Genomic DNA, 26963 nt, shown 5'->3' with positions numbered 1-26963 from the left:
GTGCTGGCATTGTGGATTTCAGAAGAATGGCTTTTAGTTTGGGTTTATCAGCATGACAGATTGCATGTGCGCATCTTCTGCATTTTTGTTATCCCAAAGCATTTTTGTTGCCTTGGCTGGCTTTTGACGGGTGACTGAGATCCAGTGTGGTGTAGTGGTTAAGAGCGGTGGCCCCTAATCTGGAGAACTGGGTTGGATTCCCCGCTCCTTCACCTGCAGCCAGCTGGGTGACCATGGGCCAGTCACAGTTATCTCAGAGCTCTCTCAGCCCCTCCTACCTGTGGGGAGAGGGATTTTAGGTGATTGTACACCTAAATTGTGTACAATTGTAAGCGGCTCACAAGAGTGAGCCTCTTGTGGCGCAGAGTGATAAGGCAGCAGTCATGCAGTCTGAAAGATCTGCCCATGAGGCTGGGAGTTCGATCCCAGCAGCTGGCTCAAGGTTGACTCAGCCTTCCATACTTCCGAGGTCGGTAAAATGAGTACCCAGCTTGCTGGGGGGTAAACGGTAATGACTGGGAAAGGCACTGGCAAACCACCCCGTATTGAGTCTGCCATGAAAACGCTAGAGGGCATCACCCCAAGGGTCAGACATGACTCGGTGCTGGCACGGGGGATACCTTTACCTTTACCTTTTTAAGCCGCTCTGTGACGCCTTCAGGTAGTAAAAAGCAGGATACAAAAAAACCCAGCTCTTTTTCTTCTTATAACAGCACAACAGTTTTCAGTTGGTTCCCTTCCCAGTGCTGCATATGACTTAGCATACAAAGTGGAGTTCTAGCAAGTGCGAGAGGCAGAGCGAGCTATCATGAATGGAAAATAGTTCTTCTTGAGTCAGGCAGTCCTTTCCTTATGCACGAGAATGGCCTTGTTTGTTTTGCCCAGGCTGATAAGTCCAAAAGCCAGGAACAAAGTCCAGTCAAATTGTCATCAACAGCACCAATAATTTGTTCATGATTTGGGGTCTCTCTCCATTCCTCTCCCCCGGGTGATTGATATTACTGATAAGCAGGCCCAGACTTAAAAAAAAACAAAAACTCTCAGCTTGCTTTTAATTGACTCTTTTATATTGTTTCTTTACTAGACACTATGGAATGAATTGGTTTTTAAAATCTTCTGCTGGTTTGTTTGGCTCCTGAGAAATGAGTCTCCTAGGGTTGCCAGCCTCCAGGTGGGGTCTGGAGATTTCCAGACAATAGAGATCAGTTCCCCTGGAGATAATTACTTCTTTGGAGGGTGGACTTAATGCATTATATCCTGCTAAGATGAAGAAGAAGAAGAAGAAGAAGAAGAAGAAGAAGAAGAAGAAGAAGAAGAAGAAGAAGAAGAAGAAGAAGAAGAAGAAGAAGAAGAAGAAGAAGAAGAAGAAGAAGAAGAAGAAGAAGAAGAAGAAGAAGAAGAAGAAGAAGAAGAAGAAGAAGAAGAAGAAGAAGAAGAAGAAGAAGAAGAAGAAGAAGAAGAAGAAGAAGAAGAAGAAGAAGAAGAAGAAGAAGAAGAAGAAGAAGAAGAAGAAGAAGAAGAAGAAGAAGAAGAAGAAGAAGAAGAAGAAGAAGAAGAAGAAGAAGAAGAAGAAGAAGAAGAAGAAGAAGAAGAAGAAGAAGAAGAAGAAGAAGAAGAAGAAGAAGAAGAGTTGGTTCTTATATGCCACTTTTCTCTACCCGAAGGAGTCTCAAAGCGGCTTACAGTCGCCTTCCCTTTCCTCTCCCCACAACAGACACCCTGTGAGGTGGGAGAGGCTGAGAGAGCCCTGATATCACTGCTCGATCAGAACAGCTTTATCAGTGCCATGGGGAGCCCAAAGTCACCCAGATGAGTGGGTGTGGAGGCATGTGGAGGAGTGCAGAATCGATCCTAGGTTGCCAGATTAGAAGTCCGTATTCCTAATCACTACACCAAACTGGATCTTTCGCCTTCCCAAATTCTGATCTTCCTGGGCTCCACCCCCAAAATCCCCAAGTATCCCCCGATCCAGAGCTGTCTACCCTAGGGTTTCACTCCATTGATGAGATATTCATTTTATCGTTATTGCTCACTGTCTTGTCCACTATTAGTCAAAAGGATGGCAAAAGGTTGACTCAGCCTTCCATCCTTCCGAGGTCGGTAAAATGAGTACCCAGCTTGCTTGCTGGGGGGTAAACGGTAATGACTGGGGAAGGCACTGGCAAACCACCCCGTATTGAGTCTGCCATGAAAACGCTGGAGGGCGTCACCCAAGGGTCAGACATGACTCTGTGCTTGCACAGGGGATACCTTTACCTTTACCTTTTTATGGTTATTCATATGTTCTAGACTGTTTCATGTACTATTCTTATGTTCTTATGTTCCATGTAAACCGCCCTGAGCCTCCGGGGAGGGCGCTATATAAATATAATAAATAAAATAATGGATTAAAAAAAATCATTGTCGTTGTGCATGTAGGCCGGACTTTTGATCAGTGCGTTTCGGCCAGGGAAGGAACACGCACGCCAGACCTGTGGGCACGCTTTCTCTCTTGCGGGTATTTAGAACATCAACAGGAGATGCAGAAAATCAGGAAGTTTCGATTCATAAATTCTTCATTCAAATAAAAACGGGTAATGCAGTTAAAGGAGACAGGAATTCAATCACCTGCTACTTTGCTTTGCAGAAAGAGACAATAAAATTGATTCATATCGATGGCAAAGTCCTTTGGTGTTTAGCAGTGAGAACTTTGGAGGTTTTTCTTTTCTCTTTTTTGAATTGCAAAGTACCACTGTGGGTATTACATCAAGAATTGTCGAAATTTAGGTTCTCTTGCTGCTTTAAGCAAGCTAATTTTGTTTTCAGAATGGACGTAGCTTCTCATGGAATATTGGAAGTCACATCTTTATGTATCTTGAGTCCACGGTCCATACGAGCTACAGTGCTCTTTGGGCTGGTCTTACTAGCAGGCAAAGCCAGCCAGTGCGAGTGGAGAGTGGACATTTTGGGCACACATGTGTGAAGTTTCCTCCTGCTAGGTCAGATCCTTGGTATATCAAGATCAGTCTTCTTTGGCCTGACTGGTAATGACTCTCTAGGGCAGGGGTAGTCAAACTGCGGCCCTCCAGATGTCCATGGACTACAATTCCCAGGAGCCCCTGCCAGCGAATGCTGGCAGGGGCTTCTGGGAATTGTAGTCCATGGACATCTGGAGGGCCGCAGTTTGACTACCGCTGCTCTAGGGCCTCAGGTTGTGGTCTTTCACATCACCTAAGGCCTGAACCCTGCCAGAGGATATAGGGATGGCCACAGGAATAAACAGCTTTAAAAGGAGATTAGATAGATTCATGGAGGGTAGCTCTGTCACTGCCTATGAAGATAGATTCAGGTGTGTAGCCATGTTGGTCTGAAGTGGCAGAACAAAGTTTTGGGTCCAGTGGCACACAAAAGCTTATCTGTTTCACATATGTCTTGTAAGGCCTTGGAGGAGGAGTGTGTCTCATGGCTTAAGTGCCACTCAGCGCTTAACACCCACTCAGGGTGGCTGTCCCGCCCCTCAGTGCCTCCTCTTGCAACTGGCTTGCCTGTCTGTCCTGCGGTCAGCCAATCAACTTCCATCTCCCACCCCTGACCACCCTCTCCTCCTTCCACTTCCCTCCGCGGCTCAGAGGCTGCAGATCCCTGCTGTGTGAGAGCTGCCCCTGAGTTCCCTTCCCAGGGGCCTCCAGTCTGCAGCCTTTCCAGGTCCTGGGGGGGGGGGAGGCCACCCACAGAGTTCTTCCACCCCAAACTAGCACCCATTGTATTCCTGAATGCAACAGGCTTGGACTATTGTTCTGATCTAGCAGGGCTCTTGACACTTTAAAAACTTAGAGGTACACAGGATTAAACCTTCTGCATGCAAAGCAGATGTTCCACCACTGATCCACAGACCCTCTTAGATACCATACGATCCACATGGTATATTTTAGGCACACACTCCCTCATCTCTCCTCATTTAAGCCAGTTTGGTGTAGTGGTGAGGAGTGCGGACTTCTAATCTGGCATGCCATGTTCGATTCTGCGCTCCTCCACATGCAACCAGCTAGGTGACCTTGGGCTCGCCACGGCACTGATAAAACTGTTCTGACCGAGCAGCGATATCAGGGCTCTCAGCCTCACCCACCTCACAGGGTGTCTGTTGTGGGGAGAGGAATGGGAAGGCGACTGTAAGCCGCTTTGAGCCTCCTTCGGGTAGGGAAAAGCGGCATATAAGAACCAACTCTTCTTCTTCTTCTTCTTCTTCTTCTTCTTCTTCTTCTTCTTCTTCTTCTTCTTCTTCTTCTTCTTCTTCTTCTTCTTCTTCTTCTTCTTCTTCTTCTTCTTCTTCTTCTTCTTCTTCTTCTTCTTCTTCTTCTTCTTCTTCATAGCATGCATTCCCAAGGATTGTTTCTTGCGTTCTTTACTGTCCCTGCAAACATAACACATGCTTTTCAAGCAGACACTCCCAGAATCTACAGTAAGATGCATCTTTTATTTATTTTGATTTATCCATTCCGTTTATACACCACCCCTCACTATGACATCTCAGGGTGGTGTAGATGGAACTGTGGGAACAAGAAGATACGCTGAAATATTTGCACGATTTGAAATGAAAAACACAGTCATAAACAGTCAACATCAATCAGAGCCCAAAATAACAGTCGACAGAAGCCTTAGGCTAGGGTCATGTTGGGCGTCAGAGTAGCCTGGCAGTAGGACCATCATTGGCCTCCCCCAAAAGTCTGGCAGAAGAGCCTCATTTTTCAGGTCCTGCAGAACGGTTTGATTTCTGACAGGGGCTTTATCTCTTTGGGGAGCTCGATCCACCAGCTTGGGGCCACGGACAAAAGGCTTTGGGTGTGGTTGAGACCACGTGAATTTTTGGGGGGCAGGGTTCACCAGCTTGTTGGGTAGAGTGTGTCACTCTTCGGGGTAATAGGTGTTGGGAAAGACGTTTCTCTATGTGAAATGGAGGGGGAAAGCTACCCATCAGAGGTGGCAGTACTGAGATGGATGCTCAACGGTGGTATAGTTCTAAATTCTAGATTTAATGATGCAGTGACTCCTGGTCCCCTGAATGTGGTGATGTGTAGTCCTTCATTCCTGCAGATATAAACTTTCAGCAAGCTTGTCTTTTCTCCGCAAATAAGCATATATTGCTTGGGCTGATCCAATGCATATTTATTCAGATTTAGATCCCGCTGGGCCCTGTTGAGCTGCTTCCAGAATAAGTGTGTGCATGGGTTACAAATGACAGAGAACAGCCCTGGCTCAGATATCAGAGATGGGAGACCAGACAGATTGAACACACAACCTCAGAAATGCATTCCCTCCCTGCCCTCTCTAGACCTTTGCCATGGAGAAAGGACTACCTTTCTATCTGGTCCAGAAGCTTCCACTGGTTCAAATTGCAGCTGCGCTGGTCTTCACAGGAACTGTTTGGCATGGAACTGATCCGAACAGTGTTCTCCCAGCTGTCCTGGCTCCAGATTGAGGATCTAGATTGAGGATCTGAATAGGCTGCCTAAAGAGGTGGTGAGCTCCCCCTCACTGGCAGTCTTCAAGCAAAGGTTTGGATACACACTTTTCTTGGATGCTTTGAGCTGATCCTGCGTTGAGCAGGGGGTTGGACTAGATGGCCTATATGGCCCCTTCCAACTCTATGATTCTATGATTCTAGGACCGAATGAGGTTCAAGGTGCTGGTTCTTACCTTTAAGGCCCTCATGGTCTGGGGCCTTTGTACCGCCTTCTCCACTAGGCCCCCCAAAGAAATCAATGACCGAACACACAAAATCTACTCAAGATCCCCAGTCCTAGAGAAATTAAATTGGCTTCAATAGTCTCAAGATTTATGTGTGTGCTTCTAACTCTTGGCAACTCTGTGAATGAATGAGCTCCAGAATGCCCTCCAATTAACAGCCTTATTGAGGCCTTGCAGGTTCAAGACTGTGACTTCCTTGGTTGAGTCACTCTATGCCGTCTTGGGACATCCACATATAGTAATGGGAAATACCATTGTATGAATTAGCCTTTTTTTTTTCTTGTTTAAAACAAAAATGAAGAATGGGAATGATCTAAAAACGATGGCTAAGGTTCCTGACATCCTCCCTGTCTTTTTGGAAGTTCTTTGGGAAAAAAGTGAGTGATTTTTGGCGATTCTTCCTTCCCACTGCAGACCACTGCGTTGCCACCCATGCTGTTCTGGGTGGGGTCTGTTGCCCCCCTCTTGGGGGTTTCTCTGGGGCTGTGCAGTTCTCTGTTCTATAGTGCTGCTCTGCTTGGGTTTAAATAAAAACCCTTCCTAAAGAACAGGAACGATAAGACCTCTGGAAATTCCAGTTTGGTTTCGGGCCACAAATTGCATGGAAGAAAAGTAATAACTTGGATGGGGGGGCTGGTTTCCATCAATGAAACCACACCGAAAGATTGTATCGACATTCTTCTCCTCCATACAACAGCCCTGAGCTGAATCAGGCCCTCTTGGGGGCAATTTATCTTTAAAGAAAAAACCTGGAACGTATCGCCTGTAGGTCTCCCAGCATCTCGTCTGGTTTGACCCATAAATTTCAGGCAAGCCCTGCCCCATTCATTGCCTCTTGATGGGGAGATACGCTTATGTCAGTGTAGCTCTGTAAATTATCTACCAAATGGAATAGCTGAGCTGTGTTTTTTCCATAGCTTTAAGAAAGCCTCCCCCCCCCCAATACACACACACCCTTTGGCCCTGATCTGTCTCCTTCTATATTCCTTGGGTATCCACTCTGAAATAAACCTCCTTGCACATTGTTGTTCTAGCCAACGTACATAGCAAATTTGGCTTTGGAATAATGTATTTTATGTTTGCTGTAAATTCAGCCTTCAAAGCCAAGCGACTCTGGGCCTGCCAGTTTTCTATTTTGGATTTAAAAAGTAAAAAAAAAAAAAGATTTCCAAACAAAAGATGCTCATGATATTTCTGAAACTCCGTGCTCGTTTATTCCGTGGGGACCAAGGGGCTTCAGAGCCTAGAGCTTTATACTGCAGGAGGGGCTTCTTCATGGAAAAAATAATATAATCACTAGAACAGAGGAAAAAGTATTCATTGAGATGAAACTGTAGCCCAGGGGTAGTCAAACTGCGGTCCTCCAGATGTCCATGGACTACAATTCCCATGAGCCCCTGCCAGGGGCTCATGGGAATTGTAGTCCATGGACATCTGGAGGACCGCAGTTTGACTACCCCTGCTTTATCCTGTTCATGGGGGAGGGGGGACCCAAATAAAAATTTCATCCTCTGCAAGTCGAAACAGGCTTTCCTTGGTAAAGCAGCTGACCCAGAATTAAAAAGTGTGCCGAATTCTGTTGGCAAATGAAATTAAGACTGTAACGAAGATGTATTTGATACATCCAACTCCTTGCGGAGGGAAACAATCCCAGCACTAGATGCTGCACATTGTGAAGACTTTTGATTATTTTAGAAGATGCAAATGAACGAAGACCAAAGACTTGGGCTTCACAACTCAGTTTTGCATTCCTCTATGTGAGGGAGATGGATCCTGCCATAGGCCAGCATGAGGGGAGCCAGGAGAAGAGGACCCACGACCAAAATGAAATTGCAGATGTTGTATGTCGCTGCACTTTTAAATTCAGCATCTGAAAGTGTGCCCAGACTTCTGACTGGAGAAAGTGATCGAGGGGAAAATCCTGGAACAGAATCCTCATCCATGATTTAGGGCAAGGTTCTTGAAACATTAATAAGTGACAGGCGTATGGCACGTTTTGGTCACGCATTGGATAATGCTAAAAAGCAAAGCAGAGACTGCGAGGGTAGATAAGTTCTATCCTTTGGAATGTGTGTCAGGTGTAAATGTGCATAGGGTCTGTGGGGATACAGGGGAAATAAATGACTGAGAGATCTCAACCAGTCCCGAAGGGTTTTGTAATTTTTTTAAAATTGCAAACTAATATTTTACTTCATTGTTGGAGACCCATTGTGAACTGCAGCAATACTAACCTTGACTGCAGGTGGACATTTCACTGCGTTCATGAAAGACCATGGCTCACCATCGGGGCACCCACAGGCACCATGGTGCCCACCGCTAGTTTCCTTGGCAGAAGGCACCTGCCGTGTTTTTCAGAAAGGAGGTGGGGTCATTGTAAAGGAGAAGAATTGGTTTCTATATCTTCTTTTCGCTACCAGAAGGAGTCTCAGAGCGGCTTACAATCGCCTTCCCTTCCTCTCCTCACAGCAGACCCCTTGGGCGGTAGGTGGGGCTGAGAGAGCTCTGACCAGATTGCTCTATGAGAACTGCACAGGGCATCTTGTTGGCTGCCCTCACTCAAATGAAAGGCTTTCCCCAAGGAGTCAGGAGGACTCACCAGCACTGGGGTTTTCCTTATTCAGTGTGTGCTTCCAGTATGTCTTTGGGCTTTCCTTGTTTCCAGGAGGGAGGTGCTCTGCTTGGGTCTGTGTCCTGTGGCAGCCATTTTGGGATGGTGCTGACTAACCCCCTCGCAACCTTACAAAAGCACTCCAAAAGGTGCAGGCTCCACAATTTTATACAGTTGTACTGCTACGGTCTTAGGCCAGCCATGGGGCAGGCGCAAAAAGGTGGGGAACCCTTGTGATAGATGCTTGACCATGGAATTTTTCTTTTGCAAAGAACTAACCAGGGGTTGGCCCGGGATAGGAGCAGGGTGGTTTCTCTAGCTTTGGAGAGAAGAATCCATGGCGTCACATACCCCTTGGGATCCCTGTACCGCCTCACCCCGCTCCCTCTCCAGCTTCTACCCCAAATCTCCACAAATTTCCCAACCCAGAGCTGGCAACCCTATCTGCTAGGGGTTAGAATTTTGGACTAGGATCTGGAAGCACTAGGGTGGCCAGTTCCAGATTGGGAAACACCTGGATACTCTTGGGGTGGAGCCTAAAAGAGGGTAGGATTTAGGGAGGGGAGGACCTTCAGCAGGGTACAATGCCCTACAGCCCACCTTCTAAATTGCTATTTTCTCCTGGGGAACCGATCCCTGTTGCCCGGAGATTAGCTGCAATTCCAGGGGATCTCCACATCCCACCTGGAGGCTAGTTTGCAATCCCTGGGCAGAACCAGCACTGAATCTCCCCTTAGCCGTGATGGCTTGCTGAGTAACCTTCGGCCTGTCACGTGCTTTCAGCCTAACCTGGGAGAAACATGTAAGCCACTTTGGATCCCCATTGGGCGGAAAAGTGGGGTATAAATGAAGCACCATAAATAGGGACCATACTGACCACATTCATACACAGTAGCCTCAGAAGGAAGTCTGGTAGACCGGTGGGTCCAAATATACTTAATATACCTAATAAAAGCAGATGAGAGTCCTGCAGAGGGTCCTGGGTCCTGCAGAGAAAAAGGAGTACAACAAACGAAGACCGTTTTTACTGCGTAAGCTTCATTACAAACAACCAATGGCCTCTTTTGGATACAGACACGGAAATGAATATGCGAGGAGCCATATAAACTCTACGAAACTGAACCAATTATTGGACGAGGAGACGTACACGAAGCCAAGTAGCTTGTGCGGTCTTTAGGGTGTTTGCCTGGAAATTGCAAATTACAGTTGTTTTTCTTTGGAGGGAACAAAAACACAACCTCAACCTTTTGATAACTATGCTCCTTCTGGTTAGGAATGCTTCTCGTGTTACTCTTAACGCTAAACAGAATCGGAGTTAAAAATAGACTTTTCATATATGTGTGAAATCTCTCGATTTGTCCTCAGGCTGCTTTCGGCAAGGCTCACCTTGGTACCAGGCGAGGGACAAAACAATTCAAAATGCCTTTGTTCAGCCCCTGATGGAACAGAAGTTCCTTTTTTCATTTGTGGAATAATACTGTGAGCATTGAGGAAATGGACGCCACCTTTTCATGACCAGACTGTTTTAAGCTGGTAATTAAAAAAAACAACAACAAGAGGCATATGTTTTGTGGTGATGTTGTGGGGTGCTACAAATTTTGTGCAAGGATTCCACAGTTTCACACATTACAAAAAAGGTTAAAGTACTTTTGTGATGCATCAAACTACCTGATAGTTATGTGTGTCCTTTGGGGTTTTCTTGACATCTAGTCCCGGCCAATTTATAGTGGCTCTGTAGGATTTTCAAGGCAAGAGACATTCAAGGCAAGATTGCCATTACCTGTTCCTGCATAGCAACCCTGGAATTCCCTGGAGGTCTCCCATCCAAATATAGACCAGGGTTGACCCTGCTTAGCTTCTAAGATCCAATGACATAGGCTGGCCTGAGGTATCTCAGTCAGGGTATTTATATCTTTTACATTAGACAAAACATGGTTGCCTCTCATGACATCGCTTTCGCACAAAGAGCCAGCTTGATATAGTGGTTAAGAGTGGCAGCATCTGATTGGGAGACCTGGGTTCGATTCCCTCCTCCTCCACATGCAGCCAGCTGGGTGATCTTGAGCTAGTCATAGTTTTACTAGAGCTGTTTTTGCAGAACAGTTCTGTCAGAGCTGTCTGAGCCCCACCCATCTCACAGAGTGTCTGTTGTATGGAGAGGAAGGGAAGGTGTTTGTAAGCCGCTTTGAGACTCCTTTGGGTAGTGAAAAGCACAACCTAAAAACCAAGTCATCTTTGAAATGCACCATACTTATGTACATGCTGAAAAATGGAATACACAGAGCAGTCTTTGGCTCAGTTTGATGCTGCTACAGATAAAAAGAAATTTCATTTGTTCTTTTTTTACTGAATTGCTTTTCAATGATACAGATTTCAACATAATGTTCCAAATTTAGCAATACTTATTCAAATTGTAAGAACTCCCTTGCTGGATTTGTCCAAAGCGCTACCTAGAATACTGTTCTCTTTTTGATCTGGGGTCGCTGAGATTTCTTGGATCTTCACAAGCTGATCGTGAAGATGACAGGGTTAGGAGCATCGCCCCATTTTTCTTGTTTGTCAGCATTTAGTGTAATGAGAGCCAGTTTGGTGTAGTGGTTAGGAGTGCGGACTTTTAATCTGGCATGCCAGGTTCGATTCTGCGCTCCTCCACATGCAGCCAGCTGGGTGACCTTGGGCTCCCCACGGCACTGATAAAGCTGTTCTGACCGAGCAGGGATATCAGGGCTCTCTCAGCCTCACCTCCCTCACAGGGTGTCTGTTGTGGGGAGAGGAAAGGGAAGGCAACTGTAAGCCTCTTTGAGACTCCTTTAGGTAGAGAAAAGCAGCATATAAGAACCAACTCTTCTTCTTCAGTGATATCGGGGGTCTCTCAGCCTCCCCCACCTCACAGGGTGTCTGTTGTGGGGAGAGGAAAGGGAAGGCAACTGTAAGCCGCTTTGAGCCTCCTTCGGGTAGAGAAAAGCGGCATATAAGAACCAACTCTTCTTCTTCTAATTCTGATGCAACCCATTTCCTCTTCAGAAGGCATAACTTCTCGATTGTAGCTGGACAAGTTCATAAAGAACCACACGAGACAACTTGTGGCCTGTGGGGACAGAATGTAGCTGCAGCATGAGCATCACGTCTCTGATGCACATGACCCAGTTTTGTGCATCAAGCTTTAGAACTGACCCGGTGTTCAGAATTGTTTGGAGCTAGTTATATACCACGCTTTGTCAACCAGGGTTTTGTGAAACTCTGGGGTTTCGAGATTGTACCAGAAGGGTTTCGCCAACTCGGTGAGCGTTAATTAATGTTAAGGGTTTCACCAACTCGGTGTGAGCTAATTAATTTTAAGGGTTTCGCCAACTTGGTGAGTGTTAATTAATTTTAAATATATATTTTTAACGTAAAAATAAATTATTGGGTGAGATTAACATATATGGACATGTTGACCCCCCCCTCTCAGGGCCAATGATGGGCCTGGAGGGGTAAGAAGAGGATGGTCTCTGGCCATATAAATCCTCGCTGGCTGAGGCTAATTGCACATGGTAGCGACCGGAGTCCAGAGAGGTAGGTACTCTCATTTTAACTTAACTGCGTGCTGGGGGTGGGGAGTGACAGAGTGGTATAGGCCTGCCCTGGCTCTGTTTCTGCAGGCTCCCATTCATGAAAAAGAGCAACTGAGAAGCCAGCCCAGAGGGCAGTTACGGTTCACAAATCATTTGAAAATATTTCTGTGCTGTCAGTTCCTGTGCTGTGGGAGTGGCCTGGTGATGTCACAGCTGGAGGGAGTGTCTGGATGATGTCACTTCTGGCGACAAGTGACTTCCGGAGGTGTGGCAGGGAGGTGTGGCCTACTGACATCACTTCTGGGGTTTCTCAAAGCCTGAAGAATGTTTCAGGGGTTTCCCAATGGCAAAAAAACCTTGATAAAGGCTGTATTATACCGTAAATCTCCCCAGGAGACCTGCCGGTGGTTGCCGCAGAACTATCTGTACAAAGTATGTGAGAACGTCCTTTGATCCATCCAGCAACAAGGTTTTAATTCTCAGCAGCTGTCCACACGTTTCAGACAGAGGCCTTTCCCAGCCAAAGGTGCCTGGAGATTTATTTGTTTATTTTTAAATTGGAGATGACAGGCTTGAATCTGGAACCTTGTGCATGCAAAGCATGTGTTCTACCACCAAACTGTTGGCTGGTCCCCACTGGGACCCATGAGTCATCTGCTCTGCGTCGTAGGACGCAGATGCCGGAGGTCCAGATAAATGGAAGCGTTCTTGTGTATCTGTTTCTTTTCAGCCTTTATTGGCATTAGATCTTTCGAAGAATGCTCTCAGTAATGCATTATTTATGTTGCCCTGTGGGGATGTTTTGTACTTCTCCCCCCCCCTCCTTTCCCTCCCACGACACATCCTCATTCTGTAGCTTATTTTATACTTTTTTTGAGAACTAAAGTTACTGTTCCTTAGGGCTATCAAGAGACTGTTCTAAATGGGAAATGAAATACGGAGCTCTTTCAAGTCTGGTGCCAGCGAACAGCCATTTCGTGTTCCATTTCCATGTTTAAGTAATGATGAACCGCGAGTGAAATGTATGTCTGTATGTCGGGAAGGTTGTGATTTCGGGGGTTTTTTTTTTGGCTTTTAGTTCTGGCTTTAAATGCTTTTGTGACTTCTTGTTGGTGTTCGTTTGCTTGTTTTTATGGTTTTTACAATGCGGTTTTACTCTAGACCAGGGGTAGTCAAACTGCGGCCCTCCAGATGTCCATGGACCACAATTCCCAGAAGCCCCTGCCAGCGAATGCTCCTGGGAATTGTAGTCCATGGACAGCTGGAGGGCCGCAGTTTGACTACCCCTGCTCTAGACGTATTAAATTGTTTAGCTGCCTTTGTGAGGGCAGAAAGGAAGGATATAAAAATGAATTTTAAAAAAATAAACTGGGGTGGGGAGTAACTTTAGAGCCCGAACCATCCGTTTATTGAATACGGTCCACAGACCAGCAACTTTCCAATGGGCAGATTTACCCTTCCCTTAATTCTTCTGAAAATTCTCCGCTGTGAATTTGAACCTCGAAGATTCAAGCAATTTGATATTGTTATTTTTCATTCATAAATATAAATAGGCTGTGACATCTCCAGGCCCCTCCCACAGCACAGGAACTAACAGCACAGAAATATTTTCTCTCTACTTGCCAGACAGATGTCGCAGCCAGGTCACCTCCAGGTCACATCCAGCAAGATTTCTGAGGTATACTTTCCTAGTCTCTTTTTGAGATTTGATGAAAGGAGCTCTGACTCTTAGAATCATAGAGTTGGAAGGGACCTCCTGGGTCATCTAGGCCAACCCTGAACTATGCAGGACACTCACCACCCTATCTTCCAAAGAAGGAGAGCCCACCACCTCCTGAGGAAGCCTGTTCCACTGAGGAACTACTCTAATTATCAGAAACTTCTTCCGGATGTCAAGCCGAAAATTCTTTTGAATTAGTTTCTTTCTATGGGTTCTGTTGCCTCTGGGGCAATAGAAAACAACTCTGCTCCATCCTCTAGGTAACGGCCCTTCAAGAAGTTGAAGATGGCTATCATATCACCTCTTAGTCATCTTCTCCGCAGGCTAAATAGACCAAGCTCCCTTCAAGCTTTCCTCCTACGTCTTGGTCTCCAAACCCCTCACTGTTTTTGTTGCCCTCCTCTGGACACGCTCCAGTTTGTCGACATCCTTCTTCAATTGTGATGCCCAAAACCGGACACAGTATTCTACGTGAGGTCTAATCAGAGCACAGAAAAGCGGCATCTACCAGGATTCCCTGTTTTCATTGCTAAATACCCGCTTTCTTAATCTGGTGTAAAAAATGAAAGATCTTGCGTGCCGCTCACTGTGTTCTGAATAATGTATAAAGCTTAGCGCTGGATTGGCACAAACCCTTAAAACTTCTGCGGTATTTAAATGTAAAAATAAGAGGGCTGCATCGACATGCTGGCGGCGGGGGACGGCTTTCAAATTAAGACGTAAAGCGCTCTGCAAAAAGGTTTGTCAGCGGAGGGTTCCGTGGAAGCGCCATTCCGAGGCTGCTTAATGCATTTTTTCAGGGCAAGAGATGCTGTTCCGTGTCGTGTAAAAAGTGTGTGGCTCTTTTCTTTGCAAGAATGCAAGTTCGCTTCCCCGATTTTGCCACAAGCGCAACCAGCTTTGACAGCAGAAGCAAGGGGAATACTCTGTTTCTCTGACGCAGGGGTAGTCAAACTGTGGCCCTCCAGATGTCCATGGACTACAATTCCCAGAAGCCCCTGCCAGCATTCGCTGGCAGGGGCTTCTGGGAATTGTAGTCCATGGATGTCTGGAGGGCCGCAGTTTTGACTACCCCTGCTCTGAGGGATTCTAAATCCCACATCTGGCAGCAGAAGTGCCGCGTGTTGAAATGTGCAAGGTCTGCAGCGTGCAGAACTGAGCCGAATATGAAGAGTGTCCTGCAGGGGGCACTGGAGAAGAGACATATTTAGCATAGCTTGATGAGGAACTTACTGATCTCCTCCAATGCCCCTATTGGTTCATTTGGAGACTTCCTGTTCCGCTGAGCTCGCTGCCTCCAGAACCAAAGATGGAATGAACAGAACACACCATTAGGTCTCGCTTCGCCCTACGTAAAGCTGTTTCTTTTCTTAATAAAGCTATTTTATTATTTAAGCAGCTTGGTGCTTTACTCTCTTTGCATATTCAAACTCTGCCAGTACTGCATTGCTAGAGCACAAGTAGCAAGGAGAACACTTGGGGAGATTGCGGACCCATTGGTAGAGATGCCTTTTCCCTCTGCGTATAGATGGCTGCCTTTACAAAATCATAGAATCATGGAGTTGGAAGGGACCTCGTGGGTCATCTAGTCCAACCCCCTGCACTATGCAGGACACTCACAACCCTATCACTCATCAGCTGTAACCTGCCACCCCCTTGAGCCTTCACAGAATCAGTCTCTCCGCCCGATGGCTATCCAGCCTCTGTTTAAACATTTTCAAAGATGGAGAACCCACCACCTCCTGCAGAAGCCTGTTCCACTGAGAAACCGCTCTGACTGTCAGGAACTTCTTCCGGATGTTTAGGTGGAATTTCTTTTGAATTAATTTCATCCCATTGGTTCTGGTCCATCCCTCTGGGGCAAGAGGGAACAACTCTTCTCCATCCTCTATATGGCACCCTTTTAAATACTTGAAGATGGTTAGCACAACAACACTTTGTGAGGCAGGTGGGGTTAAGAGAGCTCTGAGAGAACTGTGACTGGCCCAAGATCACCCAGCTGGCTGCAGATTGAGGAGTGGGGAATCCAACCCAGTTCTCCAGATTAGAGGCTGCCGCTCTTAACCGTGGCACCAATCTGGCTTGTACTGCACCGATTCGAGGAGATTTGAATGTTTGAAGGCTGGAGAAACTGAAGAACTCAAGCTGGGGTAGGGGATAGTCACTCTAGAACAAATGTCTTCTCAGGGAAAGTTGAGGATCTCCTTGAGTCCGCCTGGAAACTGGAGGAGTATCTTTGTTCCCCTTGGGATAGATTCAAATGAGTAGCCGTGTTGGTCTGAAGTGGCACAATAAAATCAGAGTCCAGTAGCTACTGGACTCTAATTTTTTTGTTCCCCTTTGCGTGACTAAATTAAATTTTTGTCTTCCTTTGTAAGCTACTTTTGATTCCCCAGCAGGAAAGAACAGCAGGGTAGAAATAAATATTTGGGAATGACAGATAATGGGGCGAGGCGATTAGTAAAGTATCTCCATGGAGCTAGAGACACGGAAAGGCGAGTGCGTATTTCCTCAAAGGCCTCATTTCTCTTTATCCCATAACAGCTCCATTTTGCTGCATGAATGCAGCGTACTAGGACAGAAAAACAAAATAATATTTCAGAAGCTGGCTATAACACTTGTGTTTTTTTTATTTTTTAAAAAGCCTGTGGGGGGAAATGTTAAGAAATCACAAGAGGTCTAACATATCTTGGTATTTCAACAGCGGTGCCTTTTGCAGCTACCTAAGAGTTATTTACGCAATTTAACTTTAATTGGTGGTTTGAGTGGCTGTAATCCTCGAAGCTATTTTTTCTAATCCCACAGAAGTCCTCAGGCCTGCTTTTAACAGGTTACTGATTTAGTTAATTAGAGCCAGTCTGGTACAGTGGTTAAGAATGTTAGGCTAATAATTGGGAGACCCAGGTTCGAATTCCCAGTAATGTCATGGAAACTAACTGGGTGACCTTGGGCCAGTCACACGCTTTCAGCCTCACCTACCTCACAGGGTTGCTGTGAGGAGAACACGGAGGACAGGGGATTGGCGATGTAAGCCACTTTGGGCTTCCAAAGGGGGAAAAGGCATGGTATAAATGAATTAAATAAATACATATTTTTACCTCAACTTTCTCCACAGTGGGAGAAACAGCTGATACCATATCCTCACAACAACCATGAGAGGTAAGTTAGGCTAAGATTGTGTGACTGGCCCAAGGTCACCCAGACAGCTTCTATAACAGACAGGAGGGTTTGAATCTACCAATCTGAGGCCTATATCGCTAGATTACACTGGCTTGTTTAAAGGTAAAGGTAAAGGTATCCCCTGTCTGACCCTTGGGGTGACGCCCTCTAGCGTTTTCATAGCAGACTCAATACGGGGTGGTTTGCCAGTGCCTTCCCCAGTCATTACCGTTCACCCCCCAGCAAGCTGGGTACTCATTTTACCGACCTCGGAAGGATGGAAGGCTGAGTCAACCTTGAGCCGGCTGCTGGGATCGAACTCCCAGCCTCATGGGCAGAGCTTTCAGACTGCATGTCTGCTGCCTCACCACTCTGCGCCACAAGAGGCTCTACTAGCTTGTTTAGGAGCTAATAATAGGAAGCTTTTTTCCCTGTGATCTGCCACAACCAGTCCCCTTAAAATTGTGGGAGAGAGCCTTCAGCCGAAATAAACAACCACTCCACACAACCGTTGTTCTCTGTTAACTTGACCGCTTAGGTTAAGGATTTGAATCTTGCGATCCGAGGCCTATAGCGCTAGACTACACCAGCATGATGAGCAGCCAATAATGGGAAGCTCTTTTCCTGCGATTTGCCACGAATGACCAGTTCCCCTGAAATATGTGGGAGAGAGCCTTCGTCAGATATAAACAGCCACCCCACACGACCCGCTCTTCCCTGTCAACTTGGCCGCTCCGGTTAATTCAAGACAGGAAGCCCTCCAGAGAGGAGAGATATAAACAGTTTAGCCGCCTGGGTCAGGCGTCCTAATCGCTTTGCAGCTGGACGTTGGTTGAGCCGCCCGGGTAAGAAGGTTGCGCTCTCTCCCCGGGGAAGGACTCGGCTGATTGAAGTTGGCTGGAGAAAAGGGAGGGGGGGGGGGAGAGGAATGCTTTTGCGAAGAGAAGGTGGAAAGGAAATGCTTGAGCTGTGTAGTCAGATCATACTCTTTGAGCCAGCGGGGTTGAAGGGAGGTATCTGGCTGCCGTTGAATTCCAGCGGATCTTTCAACCCGTTTCCTGGCTTTCTTGCCCTCTGGATTAGTTTTAAGAATCCACGCGGAGGGAGGTGGGGAAGGGAAGCAGGGCTTTGAAAGTGGGGATTAGCCGGCAGCAATAAGGCTCATTTCTTCCTTTCTTTTTTTTTATTTGATGCTTTTCAGCACGCAAGATTAGAGCATTTATCTGCGCCGCTGAAGACTTCTTAATCTTTTTAAAAAATTCTCTTCCCCACCTCGGTCCTTGGCGCACACCCCCTGGCGTCGGATTCACCTGTTTGAGCTGCAATCTCTCCTCTCTGGCTGGCTGGCTGGCTGGCTGGCACTCCCTCGTCTTTCGCGTCGTCTGTGCGTCCGGGGGAGCGTGTGGGCAGCTTTGACAGCTGAGCACATTACAACTGACAGAGCCGTGTCAGGAACTCGCCAAAGTAAGTCTCTGCGTCGCTCCTCTCTCCGGAGGCGGCGGAGAGGAGGGAAGCCAGGCGCCCCAGCTCTTCTGGAAACTCGGGGGTAGCCGTGCCACTGACTAGAGAAAGCCCGGCTCTCCTTTTTGGAAAGGGTAAACAAGCCCACGGGAGGGGAAACGGGGGAAAGCCGCTTCTCGGACAGAGGCGGCCACGCCGGGCTCAGCAGCTGGCTTCCACTTCTCCGTGGGTGTCCAAGTGGCCTCTTCTCTTGGGTGCCAGCCAGCGATTAAACTAATTAACAGGCTCATGGGATTGCTGAACCGCCCGCTCTTGGATTAAGCCGGAGACGCCAGCTGCTCCCGATAGAAATTCCGGGGAAGATGAGGTTATCAGAAAGCAGGAGGAAGAAAGCGGCGGAGGAGATTTGAAAGGGAGAAAAGGGGACGAGGAACCTCCCGGAGGAGTTGTCCGTAAGTAGGCATGTGCGGTTGGGAGGCAGGGGGTCCCCCTTTGCAGCAAGGGCTTGGCTAGAACGGGTGTCTGGAAGGGGAAAGTTACGTAACCGCAAGATGCCAGTTTGAGACTCCAGCTGTGCTTCCCGAGGAAGCCAACACAAGGCGACTGAGAGGCAGGGCTTAGGGCTAGGGAAATATGTGGGTCCCGGACTGTATTTGCAGCTCAGTTGTTTTTAAACCGGCTTAGTGTTAGCTGGGCTAACTGTACTTTTGCCCGGATGTCATAGTGCTACTCGTGAGGAGGCTCCTTAGAAATGTATATATAGGTAATGTATATTAAAGGACTTTTTTGGGTGGTACCGACCATTCCTGAGTGCCAGAATCCGGAGGGGGAGGGCTTTCCTAAATCCTGAGGGGAGAATTGGTGGCAGTCGATACAACCTTATATCTGAGTCCCAGCACCTTAAACAAACAACCCAAAAACACCACTGGTATATCCAGTGCTTGCAGTACTTTCTAAGGAGTGTTTGTAATCAGACTGTTGGACTCTGATTGCATCTATAAGGTGTGTTTGAATTCCAAAAACGCTCCATGGTGCCAAGTTAAAAATTCAGCAGACGAGTGTGCTGTATAGAGTTTGAAATCTTCTATTTTGCAGTATTTTGTTAACTTTTTTTTTTAAGTCTGCTAATCTGGGACCACTTGCTTTGCTTTCCCCTGTGGTTGGGGTGTCGGGAGTTTTCGGTAATGTGAAACCGGACTCCATTCTGGATAAAGCTTTGTTTACGATCTCACATGAGATTCTATTCTGGCCAGAGGGGAGCAGAGCTCTGTCCAAACCCACTAAACACTTCCTGGGAAGAAAATAGTTTTACCATTGAAACCAGCAACGTTGTCAACCATACGGATGCCGGTGCAAAGGTTCTCTTAATTAGACCGTAACCACCACAACAAATATGAAGTTGAATAAAACGTCTTATCTCCTGCCATTCATTTTGGGCTGAATTTGCAAGCGAGTGTATGGTAAGCAAATCTGTACTTCAAGCTGCCATCCATTATGCCTCCGGCATGGCAAATCAATCAATCAATCAATCAATCAATCAATCAGTCTATCAGAGAGTGAATGAAATTGCTGGGTTTAGTTTGGACTTGCAGGGAAGGTCTTTTTAAATTGGAAGGTTAGCTTTTTGTGAAGTTTGCGTGCACCAAGTTTTTGCACACTGTTCAAGGTCTCCCTGTCTTTTGTAGTCCCTTGGCACAGTTAATTTAAACAACAAGAAAGAGAAGAAACCCACATGCCAAATATCTGCTTAAGGATGCCTTTTGGCCAAGTCCCGGCTTGCGTTGGAACTGCGGGAGGAGGAGGAGTGGGTGAGAGAAATACTGTAAATGAAGCTAATAAGTAAAATATGGTTGGGAAATAAAAGACAGCTGAGATTGTAAAATATTGGATTGCTCAAGAGCGCCTTTCCCATGGCAGCAGCCTTTGGCAAGCAGATCTCTGCGCTCGGAGTCTTGTTTTGGAACTGTCTTCTTAGCAAAGACGAAACTATCAGCCTGCAGACTCCTCTGATTAAGAAAGCAAGCAAGCAAGTCGAAAGATGGCCAATTAGCATCTCTCTCTCTCTCTCTCTCTCTCTCTCTCTCTCTCTCTCTCTCTCTCTCTCTCTCTCTCTGTTGTGAATTGGTCAACGGAGTCTCATAGAATACGTTCCAATAAATGTTTATGTTTTTTCAAACGCACATCAAGTCAGTCAATCATTCAAAACCTTCAGTGGCAGGTAAAGTTGTACAGACAAGGTATGTTTTAAAGGGGATTCAAGATCACAGCCTCAAGCAGTATAAAATAACACATAAACAATTTTAAGAAAGAAGAACATCAGGTCACACAGAGTGATGGTCTTGATAACATCGTCTGATGGGACCTCTTGGCTCTTTCCCACTGCCTCCGATCTCTTCTACATCCCCTGTGTGCGTTTCCCGGTCTGTAGTCCGGTGCCTTCCTTGACTGAGTTCTCATCTAAGGGCTGCTGCGTGTGTTTGTGTGTTGGAACTCCTCCTTGGACTCATAGCATATGGCTCTACTTTTGTGTTTTTCTGCCCAGTTGCAGCTGACTTAGGTGATGCTGTGGTCTCTTTCAAAGCAAGAGACTAAAAGACATGGTTTGCCATTGCCTCCATCTGCACTGCCAGCCTGATGGTCCTTAGAAGTCCCCAATCCAAATGCTAACCAGGGCTAGCACTGTGTAGCTTCCGAGGTCTGATAAGATCAGGTGGTCAGAGTTCCAGTGGAGATTTTCAGAGTTGTACAAGTACCATCTTCAAGTATTTAAAAGGCTGCCATGTGGAGCAGAATTGTTCTCTCTTGCCCCAGAGGGACAGACCAGAACCAATGGGATGAAATTAATTCAAAAGAAATTTCTCTAAACATCCGGAAGAAGTTCCTGACAGTCAGTGTGGTTTCTCAGTGGAACAGACTTCCTCGGGAGGTGGTGGGTTCTCCATCCTTTGAGATTTTTAAACAGAGGCTGGAGAGCCATCTGACGGAGCGGCTGATTCTTTGAAGGCTCAAGCGGGTGGCAGGTTACAGTAGATGAGCGATAGGGTTGGGAGTGTCCTGCATAGTTCAGGGGGTTGGACTAGATGACCCGGGAGGTCCCTTCCAACTCTATGTCATAGATGGGCCACTCTGTCTGGGGCAGTGATGGTCTGTATTCTTGGTGCTTAGGGGTCACTGGGGGGAGGGCTTCTGGAGTCCTGGCCCCGCTGCTGGACCTCCTGATGGCACCTGGGGTTTGGCTGCCGTGTGACACAAGAGTGTTGGACTGGAAGGGCATGCCCCAATGTGGTTTCTCTTACGTTCTTACTGACCAAGCTCGCCCTGTTTAGCATCCAAGATCTGATGAAATTGGGCTAGCCTGGGCTATCCAGATTAGGTCATGTGCTTTTGTAATTCCTTGGAATTCCATTCTTTGTATGTTTACCCTCTGTTTTACCTTAACTAGTCTGTTCCTTGCATTGGCTTTGTTCACGGGTTGTCTTATGCTGTCTGAGTGCACTGTTTTATATTCTGTAATCCAATTTAAGCCTCAGAAAAAAAGAAGAGTTGCTTCTTATATGCTGCTTTTCTCTATTAGACGGAGTCTCAAAGCGGCTTACAATCGCCTTCCCCTAAATCTTCCTACAACAGATACCCTTTGAGGCAAGTGAGGCTGAGAGAGCCCTGATATTTCTGAAGAAGAAGAGTTGGTTCTTATATGCTGCTTTTCTCTATCAGAAAGAGTCTCAAAGTGGCTTACAATCGCCTTCCCCTAAATCTCCCCACAACAGACACCCTGTGAGGCAGGTGAGGCTGAGAGAGTCCTGATATTACTGCTGGTCAGAACAGCTTCATCAGTCCCATAGCGAGCCCAAGGTCACCCAGCTGGCTGCATGTGGAGGAGGAGTGGGGAATCAGATTAGAAGTCCTTGCTCCTAACCACAACACCAAGCTGGCTCTACAGGTGCTACATAATGACGGCTCCTTCTATCATTATATAAAATGCAAGTGCAGCTCCAGGGATGTGGTGGGAGCTGCAGTTTAACGAGGAAACAAACCCAGAGGGTGAGGGTCCTTTCCTGATGTGTCATTTTCCTATCAAAAATGTCTACTTTTGACCCATTTTTCAGCTCTCACTGGGGAGAAAGTGCAGACACCTGTATTCCTCCCTCCAACAGCAGCAGCAAAGGCAGTCTGAGAGTTTTGATTTCCACCAGGTAGAAAGCAGGTGGGGAAAGAGCTACTTTGTCCCTTCTTCTCTGCACTGGTCTTCCCCTTTTAAAGTGCACCCCCCCCCTCCAGTGGTGGCTGCATTGCGTTTTAAAACCGAGCAGCTGAAGACCGTTTATTTATTTATATTAAATGCATGCAGACTGGAAGTTTACAGCTCTATGTATATAAAATACACTACAGAATCAGGTCAGTTAAAAATACAATAAACCACGTCTAATTAATAACAGCTTGCCGATCAGACATAATTTCCGTCACGGTGGTCCAAAGCCAGCGTCAAAGCATCCCGCAAGCCTTTCCCCTTGGAGGCCTCCTTCAAGTGTTTTTGGGAAGAAATAGATTGTCCTGCAGGCCCTAGGAAACGGAGGTCAGAAGGGGGGAGCCCTGGGGCAGCATCGGGCCACAATCAGCTGGTCCCCAGACCACAGAGAAAAAAATACCCTGGAGAAAATGGTTGTTTAGGAATGTGAGCTTTGTGGCATTGTACTCAGCTGAGGTCTCTCACCTCCTCAACCCTTGCCCTCTCCAGGCTCCACCCCCAAAATCTCCAGGTGTTTTCCCACCCACAGCTGGTAATCCTATATTGGCCACAACCATGCAGAATGTTCTAAGGCAGGGGTAGTCAGACTGCGGCCCTCCAGATGTCCATGGACGACAATTCCCATGAGTTGTAGTCCATGGACATTTGGAGGGCCGCAGTTTGACTACCCCTGTTCTAAGGCATCCCTGAGGAGGAGCTTGTGTGACCAGTGAAGCAGGTTCATGCCGAGGGGTGTGATCCTTCAGGTAGGGCCTAGGGCCTGAAATAACCATGGCACTGCACATGAAATGTAGCTCCATCCCAACAATGCTTTTGCCTGGCTGTTTCCTCCACTGACCTTCATTTTGGGTCCCAACTGAAAACAATAAAGGGACAGTGCAAATATTCTTCTTCATTTTAGGCTGCAAACTCCAGATTTGGATATTCCTGGAGACCTCCGGGTGGATCTTGGGGAGGGAAGCAACCACAGTGGGGTATAACCACATAGACATGACCTTCTTAAACTGCCATTTTCTGCAATGGAACCGATCCTCGGAAGTCCAGTTGTATTTAGGGGAGACCTCCAGGCCTCACCTCATTCTGCCTCTGTTCTGTCTCATTTGCTCCTCAGACATTTGTGTTTATTCAGTGACGGGTCTGCCCTTTTGTTGTGCAATTACGGCTGTTGTTTGTTCAGCTTTGCCCTGCCCTCTGTGTTCTGATCCATGTACCACTGGGTGTAAGGCCCTTCTCTGGATGCCCTCAACTTCTGAATTAAAGTGGGAGCCGGCTTGGTATAGTGACTAAGTAGGTCAGTCTAGAACTTGAGAGCCCCGTGTTTGACTCCCTGTTCTTTGCTTGGTCCAGTCAGACTGTCACAGCCTAGCAAGAGTTGAGTCCAGTAGCACCTTAAGAGATCAACAAAGGTTTTTTTTTTGAGGGAGGGGGCGATGGAAAGCTTTGTAGAGTATCTTGTGGTTGTCTCAACCTAATCTACCTCATAGATTGCGAGGGTGGAGAAGGAGACGATGATGCTGTAAGCTGTTTTGGGGTGTAAATATCTAAATCAGTGTTTCTCAACTTTTTTACCACTGAGAAAACCCTGAAACATTCAGAAGTGGTGCGATAGTGCAGAACAGGGGAAGTCAACCTGTGGTCCTCCAGATGTCCATGGACTACAATTCCCATGAGCCCCTGCCAGCAAATGCTGGCAGGGGTTCATGGTAATTGTAGTCCATGGACATCTGGAGGACCACAGGTTGACTACCCCTGGTGCAGAATATGGATGGGAAGCAGAGCTGTGGACACACCCACCTGGGGCCCCTCCCCTTTCCAGGCCCATCATAGGCCATTGAGGAGGGGGTCCATGTGTCCGTATATGGTCACATCACCCAATAAATGTTTAGCAAATTTTAAGCATATATATAAGAATTAATTAACTCCCACCCATTCAGGAAACCTTCCCAGGGCCATCAAGAAACCCCGAGGTTTCCTGAAAGCCTGATATAAATGAATTAGATGAGGACCATGAACAGAGAATAGGTTCTTTGCTGTGGAATTTCCTCCCTGCATTGGTTCAGCAGGGTTGGCCTGGCTAGGTTTGGTGTAGTGGTTAGGAGTGCGGACTTCTAATCTGGCATGCCAGTTTCGATTCTTCGCTCCCCCGCATGCAACCAGCTGGGTGACCTTGGGCTCACCACAGCACTGATAAAACTGTTCTGACAGAGCAGGAATATCAGGGCTCTCTCAGCCTCCCCCACCCCACAGGGTGTCTGTTGTGGGGAGAGGAAAGGGAAGCCGCTTTGAGCCTCCTTCAGATAGGGAAAAGCGGCATATAAGAACCAACTCTACTTCTTCTTCTTCTAGGCCTTGGAGAGCCAGTTTGTTGCAGTGGTTAGGAGTGTGGACTTCTCATCTGGCAAGCTAGGTTTGATTCCGTGCTCCCCCATGTGCAACCAGCTGGGTGACCTTGGGCTCACCACAGCACTGATAAAGCTGTCCTGACCGAGCTGTAATATCAGGGCTCTCTCAGCCTCACCCACCTCACAGGGTGTCTGTTGTGGGGAGAGGAAAGGGAAGGCAACTGTAAGCCACTTTGAGACTCCTTCGGGTAGTGAAAAGCAGCATATAAGAACTAATTCTTCTTCTTCTTCAGCAATATCAGGGCTCTCTCAGCCTCACCCACCTCACAGGGTGTCTGTTGTGGGGAGAGGAAGGGAAGGCGAATGAAAACCACAAGTCACCATAAGCAGGTTGCAACTTGACAGTGCTTTCCACCACCATTATAAACCACCACTCCCCCCCCCCCACACACACACACACACTGTTGTGCTTCCAATCATATACCTATCATTTCTGATCAGGACTATAAATCTGCTCCGTTTTTTGCACCAGTTTAAATCTCCAGAATTGTAATAACACACCGGCAGTCTTTCCTCTTCTCTCATCTGGGGCCAATTCATTCCTTCACCCAGCAGGGTGGCCAGTGCCTTCCAGCTGTTTTGTGCCTCCGCAGCTGGAGAGAACCTCTCCACCTGCTGCCTCTTTCCTGACAAAGCCCGTAGGCATGCAGGGAGTTTCTCCCCTCAGGTTTGCCGGCGTGGCTATTAGCCAGCACGAGCCAGTGTTTGCGGCCCTGCATTAATATACATTCTAATTTAGGGTTTTACAAAAACCAAACAAAACCCCGACCCTCCTTCTCCCACACCAAGTTGAGCCTTATGTGTGGTGCAAACAAGAGAAGGAGAAAGGAAAGACGTTGCTGGGAACGAGGCCGATGTGGTTTGGTGTGCTGAACATGGTGCGCTGAGCCAGGAAATAGTGACAGACACTATTACAAAAAAAAAAACAAAAAAAAACGGACTCCCTGTTTGGCTTTAATTGTGGTTTCAATTAGTTTTGCAATGCTCCATTATGCCCTGCAACGCAACTGTGTCAAAGGTACTTTCAGCACCAATGCGTTGGTAGACTTTTCTCCCTTATTTCACTGGTTGGAAATTTAAATTTATTGCATTTTTAAAAAACTTGTCAATGGTTCGGAATTATAACTGAGCCGGTGTGTTAAATTTCAAACTGTTTTGGTCGTCTGAAAACAGTAACCCAAAACCGACGATGGTAATGAGGAAATACCTGAAATCAGCCCCAAAAGCGAATGAGACTTTGAGGTAAAAATCTGACAGAATAATGAGGTAAACTATATGTCAAATAGAAAATAGCTACCTGGTTTGAAATGAATACACACAATCTAAATTATATATCAACACAGTTTAATAGTTGCACAGTCATACCGCCATAATTAACTCATCATCTCATGGCACGTAAAACTACCACTAATGCCATCTTCAAATGTACCTAGACCGACAAACTAAAACCGGAAAGCCAGACGTGTTTTAAAAGTATTTAAAAGGTTGCCATATAGAAGATGGAGCAGAGTTGTTCTCTCTTGCCCCGGAGGGACAGACCAGAACCAATGGGATGAAATTAATTCAAAAGAAATTCCATCTAAACATCCAGAAGAATTTCCTGACAGAGCAGTTTCTCAGTGGAACAGGCTTCCTCGGGAGGTGGTGGGTTCTCCACCTTAGGGAATTTTTCCCCAGACGCTGGAGAGCCATCTGACAGAGAGTCTGATTCAGTGAAGGTTCAAGTTGGGCAAGAGGGAGGTTACAGTGGATGAGCAATAGGGTTGTGAGTGTCCTGCATAATTCAGGGGGTTGATTAGATCAGGGGTAGTCAACCTGTGGTCCTCCAGATGTCCATGGACTACAATTTCCATGAACCCCTGCCAGCAAATGCAATTCCCATGAACAGCAAATGCTGGCAGGGATTCATGGGAATTGTAGTCCATGGACATATGGAGGATCACAGGTTGACTATTCCTGGATTAGATGACCCGGGAGGTCCCTTCCAACTCTATGATTCTATGACCCATTTGCTTATTATTAGTATTATTTTGCTTTACCTTCCTTGTTCATCAGGATGCTTAAAGATTTTCCCTCAGCTTCTTTTTTA

At 46.8% G+C, this 26963-nt stretch overlaps 1 protein-coding gene across 8 annotated transcripts in view; it reads left to right on the top strand.

Moving 5' to 3' along the window:
* Positions 1-26963, top strand: part of PDZD2 (PDZ domain containing 2) — a 272721-nt gene that overhangs the window by 89125 nt on the left and 156633 nt on the right. Inside the window, exons 1-3 of one of the 8 annotated variants that reach the window (XM_077346919.1) lie at positions 17573-17610; positions 17967-18229; positions 18511-18678. The exons of 5 other annotated variants lie outside the window; for them this stretch is intronic. The gene's annotated coding sequence lies outside the window, so the exon portion shown is untranslated. Of the gene's footprint in view, positions 1-17572; positions 17611-17791; positions 18230-18510; positions 18679-26963 lie in introns of those variants that run through there. 2 more of the 8 variants (XM_077346918.1, XM_077346920.1) reach the window with 2 other exon arrangements.

The sequence above is a fragment of the Paroedura picta genome, chromosome 7 (assembly GCF_049243985.1).
Source record: "Paroedura picta isolate Pp20150507F chromosome 7, Ppicta_v3.0, whole genome shotgun sequence".
In the NCBI taxonomy this organism is placed as follows: domain Eukaryota; kingdom Metazoa; phylum Chordata; class Lepidosauria; order Squamata; family Gekkonidae; genus Paroedura; species Paroedura picta.
The sequence above is the reverse complement of the archived record's forward strand: the minus strand, read 5'-3'. Positions and strand labels throughout refer to the sequence as shown.